Genomic DNA, 18,644 nt, shown 5'->3' with positions numbered 1-18,644 from the left:
CACTGCACAGAATTTTTAGTATCGCCAAGCAAAAGAAGTCATGAGTTCCATCCAATTGTATGAACTTGAAGAGATAACAAAGTACAAATGCCCAAAACCCGTTGTAATGAAAATGAAATTTTCAAAGAAAAAGGTAGACACTAACTCATTACATGAGGCTTGATGAGCTTTCCCCCATAGTAAAAGTCCATCTAAATCAATGTATTATTTACATGCCACATACACCAACCTTCATCAGTGCTCTTCTCCCAAACACACTCTGATTTTTATCTCTGAATACTATTTTTCTGGATCATTTTCCAATGGGTTTGCTGTTTTAAGTACATATTCTTAAATACTTTATCTTTATTCTAAAGATAATTTCCCTGCAAGAACCACACTTATTCCATATAAAAAATCTCAAAATGATGAGTAGGGAGGTTATAGATGGAGATAAACAGTGGGAGAAATATGCGCAACGCGTGCTTTGTTGTATTCAAATGGTTGTTTTATTGACATGAATACTCAATAGTCATTCATTTTACTAAATGAGAAATTTGTATAAATTCTTTAAAATACGTTTGGTTTACAATTTATTTTAAACATGCCAGACATACTCTTTCATGCTAATCATGTTACTTTTCCAGGTACATCACACACACACACAAAAAAAAATGCAAAAGCCAGAGGCTGCCTTCTCGCTCCCCCATGGTCATCCACCACACAGAGCAGTAGATCTTCCTTTAAGCTGAGCTTCCACTAACTTCAAAGAATCTTCTCTGTAGGAGAACAAGGCATAAGACACAGTAGGAAATAGAAATCTGACCACAGGAAAAGAACCTTTAAAAATTCTAACCAAAGCACAGAATTCTCTAAACAAGGGAATTGCTTGGCAACAATCAGGTCGGGCGTGAAATCACAAACGTTAGAGTGAAGTCAGACAGCTCACCTTCACGTGGAGAGGGAAGACAGCACAGTGATGACACAAAATCTCATAGCAGCGACAGTGACAGGAGTTGAGGAAACTGCAGATTTCCCAGGCTGACCTATAGTTACTTGATAAAATGCAATGGACACCATTCCAATGTCTCAAAGCGTGGCTACAATCTTTCAGAGCATGGAAGGCCACTTGTTTCAAAGAATCAAAGGGTCAGCCGGGTTCTTTATTTCTAAATGTATTGTGTTTATTAATGTTTTAATTCCTACAAAATAAGCTTCCTGAACTAACTAATTTGAGCTGTATCTATAATAACGCTTGTTAATTAAATTTGAGGAAAGCTCAATGTTTACTTCATATTCACTTCTAATATGGACCTGGAACTCAGGAGACATCATTATCACATAGTTTCTACAGCCTCTTATCTCATTGGCTAAGTGATCACATGCCAATCATCACGGTTAGGTACTTTTCTTCTTTATCAGATCCCCATCATAGAGGTCACAATTAACCTGGGAGAAAAGACAAAGAAAGTTGTATTAAGTTTACATTATTTGCCCAGATGAAAGCAGAAAACTATAGAGTAATGCAAAAAGTATCTCTGTCTCTGAAGGGCCATTATAAATTCATCTTCTGGAACAAAGGCAGACACACAAAGGTTTATATGCGACTGTCTTCCTGGGCTGGCATACTATAGAATTGCCAAGGTAAATGTTTGTTCCCTTATAGTACAGCTTTCCTTATAAACTTCCAGGCAGTGCTCATGATAAATAGGCTCATAAATTATTAATAAATAATCTAGGCTTAGAAGGTCCTAAGGGAAATTATATAAAAATATCTGACTGTAGGCCGGACGAGATGGCTCATGCCTGTAATCCCAGCACTTTGGGAGGCCAAGGCGGGTGGATCACCTGAGGTCAGGAGTTTGAGACCAGCCTGGCTAACATGGTGAAACCCCATTTCTACTAAAAAAAAAAAAAAAAAAAAAAAAATACCAAAAAAAGAAATATCTGATTGTTTGGGATGCTTTTCATCCCAAAGACTTTTCCATCAATCTGTAAGTACACATTAAGAACCTACCACTGCTCTTTTTACTGTAAACATACAGTGTAGCATGCATAACCCTATATTCACAGACCTTATAAACCAAAGTGGTGAAAGGGGTAGAGTTGCCAGTGAAAACACAGGAAACTCAGTTAAATTTGAATTTCAAATAAACAATGAATAGGTTTTTGTTTGTTTGTTTGTTTGTTTGTTTTTGGGACGGAGTCTCGCTCTGTCTCCCAGGCTGGAATGCAGTGGCGCGATCTTGGCTCACTGCAACCTCTGCCTCCCGGGTTCAAGCAATTCTCCTGCCCCAGCCTCCCAAGTAGCTGGGATTACAGTCACGTGCCACCATGCCTGGCTAATTTTTTATATTTTTAGTAGAGACGGGGTTTCACCGTGTTAGCCAGGATGGTCTTGATCTCCTGGACCTCGTGATCCACCCACCTTGGCCTCCCAAAATGCTGGGATTACAGGTGTGAGCCACTGTGCCCAACCAACAATGAATAGGTTTTTTCTTTTAACTTTTGGGAAGTATTTGGATATACCTCTATGTCTCAAATATTGCTTGGAACATTCCTATACTAAAAATTATGTTATCTGAAAACTCAAAGTTAACTGGGCATTCTGTATTTTCACTAATACTTAAATTATTAATTTTTACATTTTTAAAAATTTAAATTTTTATTTATGCAAAATCTGACAATCCTAGGAGGGGGGCAATGATAGGAAAAGCAAAAGATGGGAAAAGCTACTGACTTATGGTAGGGAAGCAGGAATAATATCATTTATGGGATGCCTACCTGTGCCAAGAACTGACTTAAACTTGTCAAAGAATTGTGACACATGTGTGTGCAAACGTGCTTAATCAAGACTTAATAAACACCCAAATAAATCATTTTAAAATAATAAAGCAGTAATATGGATGAACTATATATGACTATATTAAATAATTAAGTTTGTGTAAGAGTTAAAGAAATACGAAAGAAACATGAAACGTGGCTTGACAGTAAAGATGGGTTTATTTTAGATAAAACATAAGAGGGGATTCTGGCTGATTTCAGTCAGGAGCGCTTTCTCTTACAGACTAAGACTATATATTGGTTTTAGGGTGAGGGGGTTTATTACAAGCTTGGAATGTTTCTGTGAGAGGGAGAAGTTTTATGGCAGGGTTGGAATGTCTCTGGGAGGAGAGGAGGTTATCTTGGGGCTGACGACATCTTTCTAGCCAGAGGAGTGTTATCTTGAGGTTGGCATCTTCCTGGCTGGAGGTGGGTTATCTCAGGGCTAGCATGTCTCTGGTCAGGGAGGAGCTTGGAATGTTTCTGGTTGGAGATGTTATTTGTGGTTTACGTTCGTGCTGCCCTTAACCATTAGGCTGATGCCCTTTGGATTTAGGTGTTTTTTTTTTTTTTTTAAATTAAGGTAAACTTTAGAATGAGGGGCTTGTCCAAGATGGCAATGTTCTTGCTCTGTAATCCCAGCACTTTGGGAGGCCGAGGTGGGCAGATCACGAGGTCAGGAGATCTAGACCATCCTGGCTAATGTGGTGAAACCCCGTCTCTACTAAACATACAAAAATTAGCCAGGCGTAGTGGCAGGTGCCTGTAGTCCCAGCTACTCGGGAGGCTGAGGCAGGAGAATGGCATGAACCCAGGAGGTGGAGCTTGCAGTGAGCCAAGATTGCGCCACTGCACTCCAGCCTGGGCGACAGAGCAAGACTCCGTCTCAAAAAAAAAAAAAAAAAAAAAAAAAAAGTTAAGCTGTCATATATCAAATGGTAGTATGTGTAACAGACATAATCTTGCTTAATCATTAAAAATTCCTCCTCACTAATATATGTAAACATTTTTCATCAGGATAATAGAGTCCCTTTAAAAATAGCACTTCATCTTTGAAAACTAGTGTTTGGCAAAAAAAAAAAAAATAGCACCTATCCATATATAGAGATGATAGAAAGATGGATAGATAAATGATAGATAGATATTTTCTAGCAGCACACATGAACAGGTAATAGTGGAGGACTTGAAGAAGGGGTATGGAGAATTGGAGGACTGGGGGTTGTGGGGAGCTGAATGGGAGCAATGAAGGTCAGCTTCATGGACACATGACCTGTGAGGTCACATAGGACCCAGAGCTTAGAAGGGCTCCACTTGGCTTAATGTTCTACTGCCATAATCTTAACATTCTTAATAATTGTTGAGCAAAAGCCCTGTATTTTTATTGCATTTGGCCCAAGCAACTATGTAGCTGGTCCTGGGAGGGATTTTCTGGGCTTTCTAGAAAACAGAGCCTTAGTCAAAAGTGTATGTGCTCCCATTTTATTGAGGAGTGTGACTCCAGACACACAGGAGTAAGTCAAAAAGGAATCCCAAATTAGGGATGGAAAGAAGAGGAGAAAACACAGGGGAAGTGGAACAGAACTGGCCTTTATTTGACAGCAATTGCAACTGATGCCTTGATCTCCCAGGATGTTTTCTAAGAGGCCATCCAAGTACCTCATTTCACATGTATCTGTTTATTGGTGATTGGAAAAGGAAATAATTTATCCTCAGCTTTTTCCTCTTCTCCATCTTCCATTGGTCAAAATCCACCATGAGCTGTTAACTCCTCCTTTTTCCAAGGTGAGTCAGTAATTTCTCCAAGCAACAACTGGAAAGGCCAAAGCCTTACAGGACCAATCTGGCTGGGGCATAGCTACAGCATCTTTCTTACCAGGCAGCATAGCACAGAAGGCTTCTCATCTGTAGCAGCAGCTGGGAACAGTACCACCATTCCTAAGACACCTCAGCTAGGAAGCCAGGCTAGAACACGAGTCTGAAATGGTCCAGGAACTGGATCCCAGACAAATTCACATGTCTATCAACTGTAGAATAAATATATTGTGATACTTTCCTGTGATGAACTAGTATAAAGTGAAGAAAATTACTCCTATAGTTCTTCTCAGTGAAGATATAGCTCATAAACATGATGTGGAATAAAAGAAGCCTGACACAAAATAATGCCTTTTGCATAATCCTTTATAGAAAGCTCAAAAAAAACAGACAAAAATCAAGTATAATTTTTGGGACTCCATGGTGAAATGGAAAAGCTATAAGAAAAAGAAAGTAATGATGATAAAAAGCTAGACAGTGGCTCACTTGGAGAGAAGGAAAATGATAGTAATTGGAAGAGGGTCCCAGGGGCACTTCTGGGTCTGGCCATGTTCTATTTCTGTGGTGTCCTTCAAGCAAAGTGAAGAAGGTGAAATAGAGGAATCAACTGTATCAGATGTTGTGGAAAGATGAAATAAGATATGGCCTGAAAAATAAATGTTAGATTTGACACCAGAAAGGTCAATGGTTATCTTGGATTGACTGGAGTGAAGTCACAAGAGAAATGAAGAAGTAGGAAACAGCTAGTATAGAAATTTCTCTTAAGAAGTTTAATTGTAAAGTAAAGGATAACAATGGGGCTGTACCTGGAGAGGAGAAGTGGGTGCCTGGGGAGTTGTTTGTGTTTTATAAAGCGTGAGGTGAGAAATGTAAGTCTGCTTATATGTACTTGTGTGAATGATCTAATAGAAACTGTCTGCTAAACAGATGAGAAAGATGCTGTAGCTATGCCTTGGCCAGAATGGTCCTGTAAGGCTTTGGCCTTTCCAGCTGTTGCTTAGAAACTGATGAAACAGAAGGCAAGGGCAGATTGCTAGGGCAATGTCTTTGAATAAGCTAGAGATCACATGATCTTGTGCACATGGAAAGGGATAGGAGGGACATGGTCACTTCATACAAAGTTCAGAAGAGAAGGTGATCTGTAAGTGCCCCAATGCAGATGGGTAGGGATCTGTGGTCATAGGATGTTGTAGAAATTCTCTCCTGATTTTAAAAATAAAAACTGAAAATGAGAAAGGGAAAGAACATGTTAGAATTTTGAAAATAGAAAACACATGAGGCCGGGCATGGTGGCTCACGCCTGTAATCCCAGCACTTTGGGAGGCCAAGTGGGCAAATCACTTGAGGTCAGGAGTTCCAGACCAGCCTGGGCAACATAGTGAAATTCCGTCTCTACTAAAAAATACAGAAATTAGCCGGGCATGGTGATACATGCCTGTAATCCCAGCTACTTGGGAGGCTGAGGCATGAGAATCGCTTAAACCTGGGTGGTAGAGGTTGCAGTGAGCTGAGATCGTGCCACTGCTCTCCAGCCTGGGTGACAGAGCAAGGCTCTGTCTCAAAAAAAGAAAAAAAGAAAAAGAAAAAAAGAAAGAAAAGAAGAAAAAGAAAAGAAAAGGCATGAAACAGTTATCTAGGACAGAGCATAAGAATTAAAGTACTAGGGAAAAATAGTATAATTGCCAACAGCACTAAGGGCCCACTTGAGATTAGTGATCACGACTTTATTTATTTTTCCTTTTTCTTTTTATAATTTTTTTTGTAGAGATGGGATCTCACTATGTTGCCCAGGCTGGTCTCAAACTCCTGGGCTTAAGGGATCCTCTTGCCTTGGCCTCCCAAAATGTTGGGATTACAGGCATGAGCCACTGCACCTGGCCATGAGCATGACTTTAAACACAGCGTAAACTGTGTGTTTCTCCCACAACGAGCAGATACTAGCACAAGCAGGCAGAAAGTAAAGAAAGGGCAGATGTCCTCTTGAAAAATAGAAAGCTGTTCAGCATGAGAGACTCCTTTCTAGGACATTTCTAATTTAGGGATAAAATTTGGCTTAAGAAAGATTAAAAACAAGACAGAAAACTATTACCCAAGCTAATAAAAATCAGATCAATAAAAATCTACACCTTGAAGCTGATAATTTTATAAGTAATATAATTTAATAATATTCAAATATTACTGTACAATAGTTCCCAGTAGAACTAAAAGTATCTAGGGAAAAATTCTGGGATCTAAGATTATAGACTGTTAGTTCTTTTATTGATTTAATTGATTTAAGGAAATAATGGGTTTTTCTCCCATAAGTAAAACAGAAGACTAGTAAATTTGCTCTTATTTAGGTGAATAGGTAAACAAGTAAAGAATAGTTAGCATTTTGCTATTGTCTGGGATATTATTACAATGGCTGTATTTAACAAAAGGATATATATGATTAATAGCAGTAGTACATGTTTGATGATAGTAAATATTTTAATAAATTTCAGTAATTGCCATAGTTATTAAAGGCAGTCAAATTTTTTTTTTTTTTTGGTCACCTGTCACCCAGGCTGGAGTGCAGTGGCATGATCTTGGCTCACTGCAACCTCCACCCCCCAGGGTTCAAGCAACTCTTGTGCCTCAGCCTCCCAAGTAGCTGGGTCTACAGGCACACACTACCACATCTGGATAATTTTTTGTATTTTTAGTAAGACGGGGTTTTGCCATGTTGCCCAGGCTGGTTTCGAACTCCTGGCCTCAAGTGATGCACCTGCCTCGGCCTCCCAGTGCTGGGATTACAGGTGTGAGCCACCATGCCTGGCCAAATTTAGTCAATTTTTTAAATACTGGAAGTCTTACTTTTTCTTCATAGAAAATGATTTCCAGTTTTCCAAACTAGAAATAGTAGTATCTTACCTTACATAACATGTTTTCCAAAATCTTGGTGTAGTTGCTCTCCTGCTTGTATGTAAAAAGTGCCACATTCAACATGAGAGAATAGTCCGTGCTCCTGAAAAGAACATGCAACTTGGATCAAATTTTCTAGTTTTAATTTTCTTAAAAACTACCAGATATGTTTAATTTCCTTGAAATGTTTATATGTTAAACAAAATGAAGACTTTTTTGATTTACAATATGTTACTTTTACTAAGATTTTTTTTTTTGGTCCAGAAACATTGAGATAATGAATATTTTCTTTCAAACTTCTCATATAATAATTATACTGTATTTTATATTTCTTCCTCAATAGAAATATAAAACACTTCATTTAAGCAATCATTTTAGTAATACTGATTTAAGTATTGAGAGTCTGTTTTTTAAGAGCCCACTTAGAAATTTGTTAAGATTCTCAAACTGCATTGCATTTATTAAAGTTTATAGCACCCAGCATCAAACATTTTGCTACATTATTATAGTAATATTAAAACTGTTTTGGGTATGCACGCGCACATGTGTGTGGGGGGGGTTCTTCAAAGAAGGATAAAACACAGTTACAGGCTGAAATATCTTATAGATAATTGTGTACTTTCCCATCAGGGAAAAGATAAAACTAGCATAACTATATGTATTTGCTGTAAGAGTTGCAGGGATGGTTCATTTCACTGAGGAGGAATATTTTTATCAAAAGTCACATTCCAAAAGGGTGTTTATGTAAAATATAGGAAAATTTTAAAATACATTAGTTCATTCAAAAAGCACTGAAATTCCCATTTTAAGACTTGTTTGATAACAATGCTGAGAAAAGAAAGATAATTGGAATCTAGAGAACAATTACATTTTTCAGTTAAAATACAATAGATTTATGTTCCCAGTAAATAATGGCAAGAGAGTTAAAAATGAACTTTCATTGAATGAATACATTTGGTTTTACGTAATTCCCTATTTTGAATTCATTTTTTTGCCTTGTACATAAAGCTTAATATGAAGTCATAGCTCAGTCTTTCGGGTTAAGATTTTTTTTTATAAAGAAAAAGTAAATGGCCTCAAATTTACCAGCAGCAAGCAAACAAGGGAAGGGAAGTAGCTTCGTGCTGTAAATGTCAAGCAATGGAAACAGAACATAAGCCAGAAATTCAGATTTGCTCGTATTTTAAAATATATATATAAACTTTGCATTACATTTGGCATGTTTGGGGTGGTGCTACATAATCAAATACACCAAAATGTTACAGCAAGTGCTATGAATATTCACGATATGTATGATAAATAAATACCATGGAATCCAGCAAGACACCAACAGATTCTCATTCTCCGAAAACCTTAGTAAAGAAAAAAGGTAGGTTGAAGAAATTCTAAGAATGCTGCTAATGTCCTTCAACTTAGAGAGAGGGTGACTGAGAGCTGAGTAGAAAGACACAGGAAGATGTTCGATACTAGAGGTCCTGGAGGATCTGGAGGATCCTGGAGGATCACACCTCTGGAGGATCTCAGAAAGACAAGAACAGATACTGGAACTTACCATCTTCAGATGGAGAAAATAGATAATATTAATGGAAATAGGCCCTAGTAGGAGACATTTGTAGGACTTCAGTGAGAAAGCCAAACCCAAATTGTCCAGAACAAGGGTTATAATTCTTTAATCCTTGAACCCTCAGGCTTCAGAAAAGCAGATAGAACAGACAACCAAGCCGTCGAAATGTAGCACCTAAATTAACAAATCAAACAACTCTCCAAAACAAAGGAACTATAGCAAAGAGAATTTACCCATACTATGTCATAACAGAAACTTCCAGACAAAGCACTCTGTTAACCAATAACCGAATGAAAATGCATGCCATGGAAACAATGGCAACAGACGACAGTTGAAAAAAAAATTAGCTAGTGAATAACATATGAAGAATCCATCATCAAGAAGACGTAACCCAAAGAACAGAACTTATTTCCCACAAGTACTTCACAGTATAAAAGAATTTAAAAGAAAATGAATTCAATGAAAGAACTCAAAGACAAGATGATAAAACAAATTAGGGAAACTGAAGTGCTAAAGGGAAAAAAATGAGAAACAAAAAAATTCTATTATTATAGACCTAATACATAAATTAGAAACAGAAGAAAACAAGTTAAAAATTGAAATTACAGCATGGAAAATGTCTTAAAACATGTATAAATGCAGAGAGAAAAAGACAAAAAGCTTAAAGCAAATGAAAAGAAATTGGTGAATATAAATAGCAGATAAATGACATCTATCAATCATTGAAAAATAGGAAAGAAAAGGTATATGGAGAAAGAATACAAAAGTATTTCTCTAAATTTTGAATAAAACTAAATAAAAATTTTAAAATATATCTTCTAATATGAAAGCTGTTGCAGAATAAGCAAGCCAGATATATTCTCATTAAGTTACTAAATTTTAAAGATGAAGTTAGAATTGTTGAAGCATCCAGGCAGAAAAAGCAAATCAACATTAAAAGAGAAAGAAAAAAACATTTGGTTTCAGACTCGGCTTTTTGAACAGTAACATTCAAAATCAGAAAGTAATGGAAAACATCCACAAAAATCTCAGGAGGAGAAAAGCATGGCTTTATATTGTAATAATGATCCAATAATTACTCCAATAGAAAAGCAATGGGCAAGTACAGATGCAGTGGCTCACACCTGTAATCCCAGCACTTTGGGAGGCCAACACGGGCACAGCCCTTGAGGTCAGGAGCTCGAGACCAGGCTGGCCAATGTGGTGAAACCCCGTCTCCACTAAAAATACAAAAATTAACTGGGCATGGTGGTACATGCCTGTAATCCCAGCTACTTGGGAGGCCGAGGCAGGACAATCGCTTGAACCAGGGAGGTGGAGGTTGCAGTGAACTGATATCATGCTGCTGCACTCCAACCTGGGCAACAGAGCTAGACTCTGTCTCAAGAAAAGAGAAAGAGAAAAGAAAAGTAATGGGCAGACATTCCCAAGCATGTAAAACCACTGGGTCTTCTTGAACAAACAATTGAAAAATTGATGAACAAGAGAAAATCTAAGTACACAATTTGAAAATGAAGAAGCTTCCTTAAAAAGATTAAGAATTAGCATTAATATAAAATATAGAAATTAAATAGAATGCTTGGAACATGACAGATCTAAAATATAATTTAAATGTTCTAAAAATTTCTAACACAGTAAAAATAACCTAAATCAAAATCTGGAGGCTCAAGAAAGAGAGACGGGACAAAGGATCACATTGTTAATCACTTTAACTTTCATAATGTATCAGTCTATATTATCAATTTAACTATGTTGAATAATTGAAAAAAGATTCATACTTCATGAATTTTCTAATCTTTTTTTTAACTTAGAATAGTGTTAGAGACTAATACTTCTGGTGAAGAAATCTTTATATCTTTATCCTTTATCTGAAATCTATTAATTCCAGAAATTTCACTTTAACTCTTTTTATTTAATGTACAATTGAACAGATTTTACTTTAAAAGAACATGATTCCAATGTTATTAAGTATTTCTGTCTCATGCATGAAATACATATATATACATTCAGGAGACAAATGGAGAGAGAAAGATTCATTTTTCTGCCTGCATATATATTTAGTAAGATTTCTGAAATGTCTTCTAATGTTAAAATTTCAATTAGCTTGAGTTGCAGAGTTTGGGGATTTCTTTCTACTTTCTACTTTGAACCTGTCTGCTTTGCTTAAATGTTTTATAATGACCTTACATTCATTTTATATCAACAAGAGTACCTGCTTTACATTTTTAAAATTAAAATGAACTAAGTTGGGTCCTCAGTCAATATTCTGACCAATACATGAAGAAAAATATTACTAATCATCTAGAAGGGTTCCTCTACATCCAATAGTTATAATAAATTTGGGCTGAGTTTTCTTAAATCATTGTCATGCTTCTTGTAAGTAATGTTATGTACTGGTTACTTTGATGACCAAGAATAAGGCACATGGTTCTTTGTATTGGAATCAGATTTTTCTCTGCAAAAATCCAGTGAGAATTCTCTTATCAATATAAGGAAATTGAACCCATTGTTAGCATTTGGACCAACAGGCTACCATTCATTGAGCATCAATTTTGGGTTTGCTTGCATAACATGTCAATGAGCTTGATGTTTTAGATCTTCATCATTGATTATTTCCAAACTACTGAAAATGTAATATTATCATTCTCGAATTTTAAAATGAGTAAAAATCAGACTTAGAAAAGTCTAAGATAACACAGATAATAAATGGTGAAACCAAGATTCAAAACCAAGATATATTTGCCATAATAATGATCTTCAGCTAGAATTTTGCAAACTTCATACCTGCATTGTTCTGTAGGATAAGAGTTTGCCAAATACAACCTCTGTTCTTTGGACATTAGTAGCCTTGCAACCCTATTTCTTGTTGCTGCCAGTGACGCCCATTGTCAGAATAGATCCTATTGTAGTCTCCACTTCTTCCAGCTACTAAACCCTTATCCAAATCATTGTGCAGTAAATTGATTACCAAAGCATAAGTTATGTACCCACATCCTATTCATAAGGAAATGTATTGCTAGCATTTTCAGCTTCTTTATTAGATGTGAAATCTAAAAATTGCCTAATATATTCTTCTTTAGCTTCCCTTACTTACATTTTTTAATAGTATATTTCCAAAGTGGTGCTACGGAGCAATTGGAAAAGGATGATTCTTTCAATAAATCATACTAGGTTATATCTAGATACAGATATGTGAAAAAATGAACTTAATCTCTACCTCATGACACACACACACACACACACACAAACACACACAAATGATTCCAGGTGAATTGTAAGTTGAAATTTGAGAACTAAAACAATAAATTTCTAGAAGAGAGAAGAATATTTTTATGTTCCTGGAGTAGGCAGATATTATTTAAATGAGACCCCAAAATTACTAATCACAGAGTAAAGGACCAGTAAAGTACACTACTTTAAAATTTAGAATTTTGTTCATGAAAAGACATTATTAAGCCACAGAGTGTAAAAAGTATAAGAAGTATAGTAAGCCACATTATATACTTTGCATATGAACCTCTTGTTCCACAAATATGTTCAACAAGGGATTCATATGCAAAATATACGATGAATTCCTAACAATCAAAAAGTAAAAGATAAACATGCTAATAGAAAATAGACAAAGGATCTCATACCAGTCAGAATGGCTATTATTAAAAAGTCAAAAAATCACAGATGCTGGCAACGTTGCAGAGAAAACGGAACACTTATACACTGTTGGTGAGACGGTAAATTAGTTCAACCATTGTGGAAATCAGTGTGGCAACTCCTCAAAAACCTAAAAACAGAACTACCATTCAACCCAGTAATCCCATTACTAAGTATATACCCAAAGGAATATAAATTGTTCTACCATAAAGACACATGCACATATATGTTCACTGCAACACTATTCACAATAGCAAAGACATATAATCAACCTAAATGCTCATCAATGGCAGATGAGATTTAAAAACTGTGGTACATATACACCATGGAATACTATGCAGCCATAAAAAAGAATAAGATCATGTCTTTTGCAGGAACATGGATGAAGCCAGAGGCCATTATTTTTAGCAAACTAACACAGGAACAGAAAAACAAATACTGCATATCCTCACTTATAAGTGGGAGCTAAATGATGAGAACACATGGACATATAGAGGGGAACAACACATACTGGGGCCTACTTGAGGTGGAGGGTGGGAGGAGGGAGATGATCCAAAAAAAAATAACTATTGGATACTAGGGCTAGTACCTGGGTGATTAAATAATCTGTACAACAAACCTCCATTACACAAGTTTACCTATGTAACAAACCTGCATATGTACCCCTGAACCCAATATAAAAGTTTAAAAAACAAAGAAAATAAATAAATAAAATGAGCCAAAGACCTAAATAGTCATTTCACTAAAACACATATCCAAATGACCCATAAACAAAAAACCCTCAGTCACATTAGCATGAAGGAAATGCAAATGTTTTTTAAAAATGGTAACATACCACTACACATCCAGCAGACTGGCTAAAAATAAAAAGACTAATAATATCAAGTGTTGTGACTGTGAATGTCAAGCAACCAGAACTCTCATCCATTGCTGATGACAATATAAATTTATAAAATCTTTTTGGAAATCTAGTCAGAAGTATCTAGTGCTAGCTAAGCTGAACATATGGATATTCCATTACCCAGCAATTCTAATCTAAAACATACCGAACAGAAATATGTGTGTGTGTGTGTGTGTGCATGTGCACACACTCATCAAAAGAAAGATACAGAATTGTGCACAGGAGGACTGTTTCATAATAAACAAACCTGAAAACAACCCAAACTTCATCCACAGGAAAAAAGAGAAACAAGCTGTGATATATTCATCTGATAGGAGACTATTCAGCAAAACTATCACTGTACCACAACCAGCACAAATGAGTCCCCCAAGCATAATGTTAAGCAAAGGAAACCAGACACAGAAAAGTGTATGTAATATGATGCCATTCACATACAGTTCCAAGCAGGCAAACTGATCAATGGTGTCAGAAGACAGAATAGGGAGCGTTTAGGGGGGAAGTCAGTACGTATCTTTTAGGGCAACAGTCCAGCTTCTTTTTAAAATTTTTTTTAACTTTTAATTTTTGTGGGTACATAGTAGGTGTACATATTTATGGGTTATATGAGATATTTTGATACAGGCATGCAATGCATAATAATCACATCATGTTAAATGGGGGATCCATCCCCTCAACTATTGATCCTTTGTGTTCCGAACAATCCAATTACACTCTTCTAGTTATTTTTAAATGTACAGTTAAGTTATTTTTGACTATAGTCATCCTGTCACACTAGCAAACACTAGGTCTTAAGGGTTTCTCTCCTAACCTGTAGGCCTTAATGGGCCTTTACAGACACCTTAATAGGCCTTGCCATCACCTTTTAATCCCATGAGCATTATCCTCTTGCCCTACTTCTTTGATGTAAAGTGAGTTCTTTGGTCAGAGACATGTTGTTTGAAATAACTTAATCCAAAGTCCATGTCAGTTATGATTCTTTCAGCTGCAATTAACAGACAACCCAACAAGAATGTGGCATTAACAGAAAGGACATTTATTATCTCATTTAACAAAAAGTTAGGCGCTAAGGTTGTTACAGAATTGGTTAATTCAACAGCTCACAAAGCTCTTAAGTTGTTTTTTTAGTTGCCTTCATGGTCAAAAACCACAGTCACACTCAGAAAAGGAAAGTTCTTTATCCTTAAGAATAAGGAAAATTCACCTCTCCAGAGACTTCCTCCCTCATATTGTTAGCTAGAATTTGGTCTTCTAATTATAATAAAATGTAATATAATGGTTAAGAGCAAAGAACATGAGCTAGCTTACCTAGGTCCCGCTTTTATCACTTCCTGAATATGTGGAGGTTTCTTATTCTCCCTGGGAATCAGTTTTCTCATCTGTAAAATGTGTATAATAATGGTTTCTTGATCATAGAATTAACTGAATTAAAACATGGAAAGCACTTAGACTCATGCCAGGCATCTAAGAATCACAGAGGAAATGTTCACCAATATTTTTATCATCATTACCATCATCATTTTTATTATTATTCCCAAATCATTCTTTGGCAAGAAAAATAGAATCACCATGTTAGTTAAAGAACCCTATCCTAGGAGTGTGGGACATCCAGTCTCTTCTAAGAACATGGCAGCTGATACCTGCACAAATCTTGGTGCCAATCATAAACGAGGTCACATATGGTACAGCCCTATTATCATTTGCATGGTCACAACTTCAAAAACAATCACACTATACTACCTGTATCCATTATTCAGTTAAATGTCTAATGTAAATAAGTTAATTGTTCTTCAGCGTTAGAAGAGAGGTTAATATTAATAAAGACTTAGGACAAAATGTCTGACAAACACACACACAGCATATAACATAATATCATACACTCAAGGAATGTGAAGTCAATAATCAGACTATTGACCAGGCAAAAAACTCTGACCTCATTTTCCACCCCCATCATTGACAGAATTTTTTGTTTTGAGTAGCATCATCCCCACATTTCTAGTCTCTAATAAAATAGTTTCTAGCACACTACGAACCTATGTATCTCTTGTCCAAAAATTTATCTCCAGTTTCGTTGGACCATCTGTTAAAGAAGTACAGCATTTGTTGTCGTTTTGAGAGAGAGAATTATTGATAGGACAAATATTTATACTGTCTGAGGTCATGTTTATGCAGTGCATAACAATAGGCTGATAAATGATCTAGTGTTTTGGGTCACTTTCAATATTCAGTTGGATCATTGTGAAATTGAAGTAAGGATTGTACAGGTTTCACACACAGCAAAAGTCAATGAAAAATTCGATTCACTGATAATGCAGAGAAATAGACATAAGTCCACATGGGTCTGTTTCTGTGTTCTCTTCCTTACTTCTATAGAGAGGATCTGCTGTATCTCCTAATGACTTAGTTGAGGCAAAATGTCAATAAAAATAATCGTATATATCAATAACAATGCACTATTTCTGAGGGTTCTGTTCTATTCCACTGATCTATATCTTGACAAACCTGAGAAAAATAAGCAATGGGGAAAGGATTCCCTATTTAATAAATGGTGCTGGGAAAACTGGCTAGCCATATGGAGAAAGCTGAAACTGGATCCCTTCCTTACACCTTATACAAAAATTAATTCCAGATGGATTAAAGACTTAAAGCGTAGACCTAAAACCATAAAAATCCTAGAAGAAAACCTAGGCAATACCATTCAGGACATAGACACGGGCAAGGACTTCATGTCTAAAACACCAAAAGCCATGGCAACAAAAGCCAAAATTGACAAATGGGATCTAATTAAACTCAAGAGCTTCTGCACAGCAAAAGAAACTACCAGCAGAGTGAACAGGCAACCTACAGAATGGGAGAAAATTTTCACAATCTACTCATCTGACAAAGGGCTAATATCCAGAATCTACAATGAACTCAAACAAATTTACAAGAAAAAAACAAACAACCCCATCAAAAAGTGGGCAAAGGATATGAACAGACACTTCTCAAAAGAAGACATTTATGCAGCCAAAAGACACATGAAAAAATGCTCATCATCACTGGCCATCAGAGAAATGCAAATCAAAACCACAATGAGATACCATCTCACACCAGTTAGAATGGCAATCATTAAAAAGTCAGGAAACAACAGGTGCTGGAGAGGATGTGGAAAAATAGGAACACTTTTACACTGTTGGTGGGACTGTAAACTAGTTCAACCATTGTGGAAGTCAGTGTGGCGATTCCTCAGGGATCTAGAACTAGAAATACCATTTGACCCAGCCATCCCACTACTGGGTATGTACCCAAAGGACTACAAATCATGCTGCTATAAAGGCACATGCACACGTATGTTTATTGCAGCACTATTCACAATAGCAAAGACTTGGAACCAACCCAAATGTCCAACAATGATAGACTGGATTAAGAAAATGTGGCACATATACACCATAGAATACTATGCAGCCATAAAAAATGATGAGTTCATGTCCTTTGTAGGGACATGGATGAAATTGGAAATCATCATTCTCAGCAAACTATCGCAAGAACAAAAAACCAAACACCGCATATTCTCACTCACAGGTGGGAACTGAACAATGAGAACACATGGACACAGGAAGGGGAACATCACACTCTGGAGACAATTGTGGGGTGGGGGTAGGGGGGAGGGATAGCATTAGGAAATATACCTAACACTAAATGACGAGTTAATGGGTGCAGCACACCAGCATGGCACATGTATACATATGTAACTAACCTGCACACTGTGCACATGTACCCTAAAACTTAAAGTATAATAATAATAAAATAAAATAAAATAAACAATGCACTAAGATTACACTCTTGCTATGTGTCAATCCTTGTTTTAATTGCTTTATATCATGTCACTTCAATCCAGTCAGCAAATTGTGAAGTAGATATTCCTATCAGCCCATTTTACAGATATATCAGAGCAAAATACAGTGCTTGGCACACAATCACTCAGCAAGTTAGGGACAGTACTAGAGTTTAGAGCCCAGGACTTTCCTCCACTCTCAACCATGTCCCCAAAAATGAGAAAGGCTACAGTGGTGTACATTGGATTTGTTTACTGTACTGTCTAGTCCCAACCTCATGCTCAAGATATATGGTTTTGAGGCTTTAATATTATTATATTGACGGTGACTCTTTACTAAGACAGATTTTATGCACCACTGATCCACAACATTTCTAGACTAAAAGTTGTAATATTATTAATGAAAGTATCATTCTCAAACAACTGTCCATTTTCTTGAGTTTGCATAACAGACTTAGACCAAACTATTTATATGATAACAGCTATTAGAAAGTCCTTGTTCAAAATGTTGTCCATATATTTGATTAAGATGAAATGTTTTTTACATGGCATTTTCAACTCAGATGGAATATCCTATCCCTGAAAATCGAACCTGAGATTACCTTTTACATCACACTTCTAACAATGACCCCAAATCTTATGCTTTAAAAATATTTTTCCGTTATTTGTCTCAAAACATGTAATAACGATTAGAGAATGTTTACCAGTTAGGTGCCAACAAATACCTGTTGAGAGACTACTTTTGGCTAAACACCGTACTAGGCACTGGGGAAAGAATAAGTAAAAAAGAAAAGTCTTTGTCCTCATGGAGCTTGTATTCTGATAGGAAATACAGACTAATAAAAGAAGTAAACAAATAAATGAATCAATTAGATACTGTAAGTGCTGCCATGATCATGATTGGGGTCAATAGGGAGATGAGAAAAATAGGTTGCATGGTCAGAAAACACCATTCTGACAAAAATAATATTAGATGAGAAGACACTGGCCATGTTCAAAGCAAGAGAGAGTTCTAAGGAGAAGAAAGAGTGTGTACCAAGATCCCAGGCAGAAGAGAGGGGCTTATTTTTAAAGATGACCAGTGTGTTTGGAATGTGGCAGGAGAGCAAAAGGATAAGCATAATTGAGCTAATGATAGCAATAAATATCATTACTCTAATTTGACTTGTCTTTACTCTTCTCTTTATTCTATTTATCCATATTCTGCTGTCCTGAACTGCTGA

The 18,644-nt window shown here is 36.3% G+C and overlaps 1 long non-coding RNA gene across 1 annotated transcript in view; it reads right to left on the bottom strand.

Moving 5' to 3' along the window:
* Positions 1–465: 465 nt before the first annotated feature.
* The window catches only part of LOC129035447 (uncharacterized), a 66,619-nt gene continuing 48,440 nt past the window's right edge, over positions 466–18,644 (bottom strand). The window contains exons 2-3 of the long non-coding RNA XR_008502194.1: positions 7,507–7,600; positions 466–1,428 (exon numbers count right to left, since the gene is read on the bottom strand). This is a non-coding gene — a long non-coding RNA (uncharacterized LOC129035447). The remainder of the gene's footprint in view (positions 1,429–7,506; positions 7,601–18,644) is intronic.

The sequence above is a fragment of the Pongo pygmaeus genome, chromosome 3, assembly GCF_028885625.2.
Source record: "Pongo pygmaeus isolate AG05252 chromosome 3, NHGRI_mPonPyg2-v2.0_pri, whole genome shotgun sequence".
In the NCBI taxonomy this organism is placed as follows: Eukaryota; Metazoa; Chordata; class Mammalia; order Primates; family Hominidae; genus Pongo; species Pongo pygmaeus.
The sequence above is the reverse complement of the archived record's forward strand: the minus strand, read 5'-3'. Positions and strand labels throughout refer to the sequence as shown.